Below are 8551 nucleotides of genomic sequence, written 5' to 3'. Positions count from 1 at the left end.
GACGGGACTTTTTTGGGATTTTAATAAAACAAAACATTTATTATTTTATTTTAATTTGATAAAAATGAAATAAAATATTCGGTCACTAATATAATATTTAATTGAATTTACATATTTATTACAGACTATAAAATATATTAAAAATATAATTTAAGTGGCGCAGTTAATATTTTCAAATTTCATATTAATCGTATAGATAAAATAATTTGAAATACATTATACATTTGGAATATAACATATTAAATGATATCACATTATACCTCAAAAAAATAATACCAAAAGGTTGGTCAGCGTCTAAAACCTCCTAAATTACCCTAAAAACGTACAAATTCAAACTCCAGAACCTCAAAACCGAGGTCTAGAACATCCTTTAAAATATGAAAACATCGCAAAACATGATTTACACGTCAATCCAATCATAAAACATCATTATAACAACATAAGATCCATAGAAATCAACTATGATAAGGCATATAATTCAACCATCCCTGAACACCATAATCTCGTATAAATGAACCATAAAGAACTTTGCATACTCTATTAACACTATATAATGTGATTATATCAACACGACATCATTACATATACATAACTTGAGAACCGTCATGTCATACTAACACTAGAACCTTAAAACATTTTATAATAATTTAGAAACACAAGGATAAACATAACAAAATATATGCAATAAAATGACATTTGGTTAAAACAATTAACTCAACTCACATGATACATGTAAGATCCTGGGAAAATGTGGTAATTAGAGAATAATGTGATCATGAGACTTGGACATTATTGTTTAGTAGTTGGTGTTTGATAATCATATGTTTTGTAAAATTATAATTATTATGTTTATTTTTTAATGTTATTATTGATTAAGTGGAAGATATGATTGATATGTTGTTATTTGAATGATTTGTTTAGTGTGTTATTATTAATAGGATGTGTTGGATTGAGGCTAGAAGGATGATTTAGGATTGAATAGGTGTGGGTTTAATTCTACAAAGAAAGAGAGTTATTAAAGTAAACTTTTGGGTTTTTTAATTTGTATTTTGGGCCCAAGGGCAAAAAGGTCATTTTACCCTCATTAATTAGTGCAGAAATTAAGTTATGGAGGTGTAGAAAGTAAAGATAGGAAAATAAATCTAAAATTAAAAGATTTAGTGGTTGTTGATATTATTAAAAAGATAAAGATAGAATAAGAAAAGATGAAAGGAGAAAAGGGAAACTAGGGTTTCATAATTGTGACCTATATCTAAAACGAAAAAGAGACTGATAGGGAGAAAGAGAGAGAGAGAGAGAGAAAGTTCTAAGAGAGAAGAGGAAGAACTATAGAAACCTTAGAGGTTGGTGGTATTTTAGAGTGTAGACAAAGCCTTAGGATTGACCAAGGTATGGTGAAGCTTACCTTTGTTTGCTTGTTATGGTATGTTATATATATGTTCTTTATTATCTTGATTTGATAATCTTGGTTTTGATGCATGTATATATGATTATGAATATCTATGATTATTGTTGGGAAAGGGCTTGTTTATGCATAGGCATAGGGTTTTATGTAATATTTGTGTTGGATTTTCCCTATGGATGTATGTATGGTTTGTTGGGTTATCCCAACAGAGGATTTGATGCTAAGGGAGAACAAAATTATGATGCTTGGGAGTTTTCCATGCAAATGTATGTGTAAGGGTGTGGTAATAATCATATATAGTATTTTTGGGTTTTTATTGAGTATAACATGTCAATGATTGGATTGGTTAATTGAAGTGATGTATTATATATGTTTGAGAATGTTACATGGGTATGTGATTCTTGAATGCATGTATGATGTGTTAGGTATGTTTTCACATGACATAAGGTTGAGGTATATGTGTTTTTAATGCTTGAATTATGTCCATCATGTGTCTGATTGCGCAAATAATTGATTATCTTAAGTGATAATCGATTATCCCTTCTTGCATGATGTTTTTAGGTAATTTTCACTGAGATAATTGATTATCAAAAGTGATAATCGATTATCATAGTGTATTTTTGTGAAAAAATGGTGAACTTGATGACGAATGGATGTGGACCAAGCCTAGGAAGTAGTGGAACATGTTGGTACTCAAGGAATAAGAGTAATGGACATGTTTAGGGTCCGTTTTAACTTGTGATTGTGTATTGGAGTATGAATGAGTGTTGGGATGTACTAGAGTATGTGATTGATGAGCATGAGAGTGGAGGATAAGTCTACTTGTTGAACCTAGTAAATCTTGGTGTTATCTCCGGATATGTGCTTTCTTTTGCCTTGTGTGCATTGAAAGGATTATTCAGGTATTGAGCCTTCCTTGTGTGGGGGTGAAGGTCTCTTCCTTGTCCTTGTGTGGCAAGATTACATGTTCCTTAGTTGGATTGTGGGACTACTCGTTTAATGGAAGTGTAAATCTGTTTGGGTTGGTAATTGGGGATATTGTAATGCTTGCTTGAGATTTCTAGATTGTAATTGATGGTGCTATTCTTGCCTTGCATGATGCTAATTCGGGTTTGTGCTTGCAATTAGGTATACACTTAGTTGCCTAATTGGAGTTTGATTTTCGCTTAGTTAATTGGACTGTGGGTGCAATTTTGATTTAGTTTGTGCAATGTGTTTACTTAATTCATGTTTTTGAAGACCAGATTAACCTTCACTTAGTTGGTTAATTCGTGTTGGATTTAGGGTGAGAGTAGTATTTAATTGTTGGTTAATCTGTGATTGGAAGCATTGTAGTTGATCTGGATACCAACCTGTTTTAATTAGTGTTTGATTTCGTTTATTTTAGTTCATAAATTGTCCACAAAAACACCCCCCCCCCACACACACACACCAAGCGTTCAATCTAATTCCTGAACCACAGTTGGTCCTTGAGAGACGAGCTATGAGTCACTTCCTATTATTATACTACACTTAATTGCATATTAAATTTGACTCAGGTACTCGATCAAATTTTGGCACCGTTGTTCGGGACCAATGGTTCAGTCTTAGATTCTTTGTTGTGTTAGTTTGTGTTGTGTATGTGTTTTGTGTGTGCTGCTATGGTTTGTGTGTGCATGTTGCATTTTTAATTGTATTGTTTTATGTTTGTTTGAGTCACAATTAGGAGAAATTGGATGTCATTTGGCTTGTTGAGGCATGAAAATGCAATGGAAGAGTTGCGCATAGTGAATAGTGCATGAATAGTGCCCCATTTTTCCTAATTAATTGTCATTTTTCATTTTGGTAGCTATGGGTCTTTTTTTGGTTGAAATTTGGTGTGGTCACTTCTTTTGAATCATATTTTGATAAAAAAATCTCAGAAGTACTTGTGGTTGTCCAGATTCAGTTTTGTGAAAAACAGGTGAGCCCAAACTTCTAAAAATAGTAGCTTTTGCTCACAAAGTCGGAATTGGATGTATCATATGTGCTTTTTTTGTAGAAAAATGAGACCTATCCATTGATCCTAGCTAAATCTAGGATGTCATCCCTCTAAATCCAAAAAAAGGTCGTTTACTATTTCTATTTTATTTTTGAAGTTTTATTTTTATCGTTTTTCACACTTTCCTGTGTCGGTTCACATAGTTGCACTTTGAATTTTTCCATGAAATTTTTTGTGCTATCTTTTCATGATTTTAGGTGGTTTTTCACAAATTTTCAGCCCATTCTGGATTGATTTGCAAATACTTGATGTTTACCTCCTATGTTTTCACCATATTGACTTTTGATGATAGAGTTGACTTAGTGCATCACTAGGGGCAATCTTGAGCAATGACCACCCTTTGATCCTGAATTTGATAGAACTTATAATAGGTTAGTTAGGCATTTTAGGAATTGTTAGTCTTTTCCTTTAGATAGCTTTAGTTGCATAATTTGTTGCATTCTCTTTTGTCATATCCACCTATTTTGGTTATATGAATAAAGCTTATTCTATGAGTACCTCTGATTATGATTCTTCCTTTGCATGTGCCTCTCATTATGATTCTCATTTTGTGTCTACTACTCCATATCTCATTCATATTGCATTTGTTGCACCAAATTCTACTTCTTGTTCTCATTTGCATTCTACTGATTTCTATGCTGAGAACGATATAACTCCTCCTCCAACTAGTGATAGTGCTCTTTGGGAGCCAGTTACACCAAATGAGGATGATGTTAATTGCATTCTCAACACTGCACTGAGGCATTTGCTGGCTAAGTTTCATTGATAGAAAAAGTACTAATGGAACCTGTCATTTTCTAGGATGTTCTTTGGTGTCTTGACACTCAAAGAAACAAACATGTGTAGCCTTGTCAACTACAAAAGCAGAATATATAGCTGCTGGAAATTGTTGTGCTCAAATTCTTTGGATGAAACAACAATTTGATGACTTTGATATCTTCCTTGATCACATTCCTTTAAAATATGATAACACTAGTGCAATTAATCTGAGTAAGAACTCCATAATGCATTCTAGAACCAAACACATAGAAATTAGACATCATTTCTTAAGAGACCATATCTAAAACGGTGATTGTACCATAGAAATCACCATGCAATAATCGATTATAAGAAGGTGATAATCGATTATCTTTGGTCTCTAGAAAAAGCTTTTAGTTCGCAAATAATCGATTATTGCAAGGCATGATTGATTATCTTTGCATCTTCTTAAAATCTAGGTCTACATGAACAAATAATCGATTAGCTTCATCGATAATCGATTATCAACGATTATCTGGAAAAAAAATTTGAACCAATAATTCTAGGGAGACCTTGTTTGAACGCTTTCGGAGCCATCGTATCAACACCTCACCTAACAATGAAGTTCCCGTCAGACAAAGGGACGATATGTACGGTAAAGGCAGATCAGAAAACAGCACGACAGTGCTATGTTGCTGGCCTAAAAATCACACCCTATATTTCCAAAAGAAGATCAAAGGGGCATGAAGCAATAGTGGTTGACCTAAACCCAAGAACTAATACGGACGAGCGAATCCAACCCCAGGGGGATATTAAATCATTCCAACTTGGAAAAAAGGAAATGCAGACAACGTCTATCGGTGCAGATCTGGAGCCGGACGATGAACACCGACTAACCGAATTGATAAAGGTTAATGCCGATCTATTTGCATGGAGCGTCACAGATATGTCCGAAATTCACCTAAATGTAATGACTCACAAACTTTCTGTATTCAAAGAAGCCAGGCCGGTAACACAGAAAAAGAGAAGATTCGGTGAGGAGAAAAAAGAAGCTATCAAGGAGGAGGTCAACAAGCTTGTTAAAGCCAAATTCATCCGGGAAATAACCTATACAACTTGGCTGGCAAATGTCGTTATGGTAAAAACATCTAATGGCCAATGGAGAATGTGCATTGAGTTCACCGATCTGGTGGACGGAGCTTCTGGCCACGTAGTGCTAAGCTTTCTAGATGCATATTCGAGATACAATCAAATCCCAATGCATTCATCTGATCAGGAAAAAACGGCCTTTATAACCGAACGGGCAAACTATTGTTATGAGGTGATGTCGTTCAGTCTCAAGAACGTCGGGGCTACCTATCAACGTCTCATGGATAAAATTTTTCACCATTAGATCGGAAAGTTATGGAAGTATATGTCGACGACATGGTGGTACGGAGTCGGTCTCATGAACAACATCTCAAGGACTTAGTTGAGTTTTCCAACAGGTGAGACGGTATAACATGCGTCTGAATCCCTCTAAACGTACCTTCGGAGTTCCAGCCGGAAAATTCCTGGGGTTTATGCTGACACAACGAGGAATTGAAGCCAACCCAGATAAGTGTCGAGCGGTGCTGGGAATGAAGAGCCCCACCAAGCTTAAAGAAGTACAACGACTAGTCGGACGCCTCACGGCTTTGTCGCGATTCATCCCAAAACTAGCAGAACACATCCGGCCCATCTTGAAAAACATGAAGAAGAATGTCCCGCGCCACTGGGACGATCAATGTGAACAAGCCTTCTCCACTGTCAAGGCCATCCTTACCAGCCCTCCAGTCATGGCCCGTCCCACCGAGGGATTCGATTTACAGCTATATTTAGCCGCCTCAGATCATTCGGTAAGTGCGACTCTTATTCAAGAAATTCCAGATTTCAAACTAATATATTTTGTTAGCAGAACTTTACAAGGAGCAGAGGAACGATACTCAAAAATTGAAAAGATAGCTCTTGCCCATATAACTACTGCAAGACGTCTGCGGCCGTATTTTCAAAGTCATCAAGTTGTGGTCCGTACCAACCACACAATCGCAAAAATCCTCAGGAAACCTGATCTGGCAGGGAGAATGGTCGCATGGTCGGTGGAATTATCTGAATTCAACCTACGTTTCGAACCGCAAGGCTCTATAAAGGGCCAGCATTTGGCTTACTTCGCAGCTGACTTACCGCAGGCAACAGACATGCCAATATGGTATCTGAATGTAGATGGCTCCTCGGATAAAAAGAGCGGAGGAGTCAAAATAGTATTAGAAGGGCCGAACGGTATAATCGTTGAGCAGACAGTGTCTTTTAATTTTCAACTCAGCAACAACCAGGCAGAATACGAAGCTTTGATCACTGGACTGGTCCTAGCCAAAGAACTCGAAATCGAACGGATAGAGTGTCGCATGGACTCCCAACTGGTTGTTGGCCATATGAGCGGAACCTTTCAAGTCAAAGACAACCATTTGTTGCGATACTTCCACAAGGTTAGTGACCTAATTAAAACCTTCTTTAGCTTTAACATTATTCATGTACCCAGAGCAGAGAATTCCAGAGCGGATCTCCTTTCCAAGTTAAAACATGCCCGAAAAAAAGCCCAGCTCTCCTCCGTGATCAAAACAACTCTTGACAAACCAATGATAGAGACCTTTACAACTAATGTTACCACACCGAGAGACGATTGACGAGAAGACATACTCCAATTGATGGTGCGACAAAAGCAGGGAGACCAACTTAGCGTAACCGACTCCAAGAGAATCGCACGTTTCACATTTGTAGGCGACGATTTATATAGAAAAGGCTACACGACACCTCTACTGAAGTGTTTATCCGATGAGGAAGCCAAATATGTTAAGCAGGAATTGCATCACGGGATATGTGGATCACATTCACGAAAGCGAACACTCAGGGCTAAGATACTGCGAGCTGGCTATTACTGGCCCACTATGGAACAAGACTGTGCAAATTTTGTCAAAAAGTGCATTTCATGTCAGGCACACGGAACGATTTCTGGGTTCCCCCAGAAGAACTACATGGAATAACAGCCCCCTGGCCGTTCACGCAGTGGGGCATGGACATCACCGGACCATTACCAGCTGGAAAGGCACAGTGCAAATACCTCCTGGTAGCAGTGAATTATTTCACCAAATGGATAGAAGCAGAGGCGCTATCAGTTATTAGCGCCCAAAAAGTTCAGAAGTTTATCTGGCATTTGATATGTCGTTTCGGGCTACCACAAAAAATCAAAATTGATAATGGACGACAATTTATAGAACAGAAGTTGGAAGATTTCCTCAAAGGTCTTGGAATCAAACATGTGACAAGCTATGTTGAGCATCCTCAGACGAATGGGCAAGCCGAGGCCGCAAATAAAGCAATCATATTTGAGTTAAAGAAAAGGCTTGGAGCTGCAAATGGCTTATGGGTTGAAGAATTGCCTGAAGTCTTATGGGCCTACAAATGTACCCCGCATGGGTCAACAGGGGAAACACCATTCAATCTCACATACGGAACAGATGCAATGTTACCGGTCGAACTGGGTGAGCCCTCCATAAGGCGAAGGATACAAGACATGAGTCTTAACGATGAACACCTTTGAATGAACCTGGACACCTTACCCGAACGGCGAGAAGTCGCTATGATAAAATAACGCAGCTCAAAAATGGCTGATTACTAGGCGTTTCAACACTAAGGTGCAATCCCGAAACTTTGCGGAAAATGATCTCGTATGGCGGAAGAAGGGAGATGCCAGAAAAAGCAAAGAGCACGACAAGTTAGCTGACAAATGGGAAGGACCCTTTCGCATCTCGGAAGATTTAGCAAACGGAGCTTATCGCTTGGAACATCTTGATGGAAAAGCCGTTCCTAACACTTGGAACGCAACACATCTTAAATTTTACTATAGCTAAAATTCGGTTTATTTATTTTCCTTATTAAAGTTGTTATTCTTTTCCATGTGAACCTTCAAACATTTTGCTCTATGAATGATATATGAAGTACGTTCAGAAAAATATATTACGCGATAATTACAGATATTTATAGGTCGTACCCAGCAAAAAAGCGTTGACGAATTCAATCCGGACGCCCAATTATCAAAAGCGTTGACGGATACCATCCAGACGCCCCACTTATAAAAAAGGGGTGCTACCCCTAGCGTTGTCGGATACCATCCGGATGCCCCACTTTTAAAAAAGGGGTGCTACCCCTAGCGTTGTCGGATTCCATCCGGACGTCCCACTTTTGAAAAAGGGGTGTTACCCCTAGCGTTGTCGGATTCCATCCGAACGCCCCACTTATGAAAAAGGGGTGCTACCCCTAGCGTTGTCGGATACCATCCGAACGCCCCACTTATGAAAAAGGGGTGCTACCCC

This window comes from Vigna radiata, chromosome 4 (genome assembly GCF_000741045.1).
Source record: "Vigna radiata var. radiata cultivar VC1973A chromosome 4, Vradiata_ver6, whole genome shotgun sequence".
NCBI lineage: Eukaryota > Viridiplantae > Streptophyta > Magnoliopsida > Fabales > Fabaceae > Vigna > Vigna radiata.
This window is presented reverse-complemented; position numbering follows the sequence as displayed.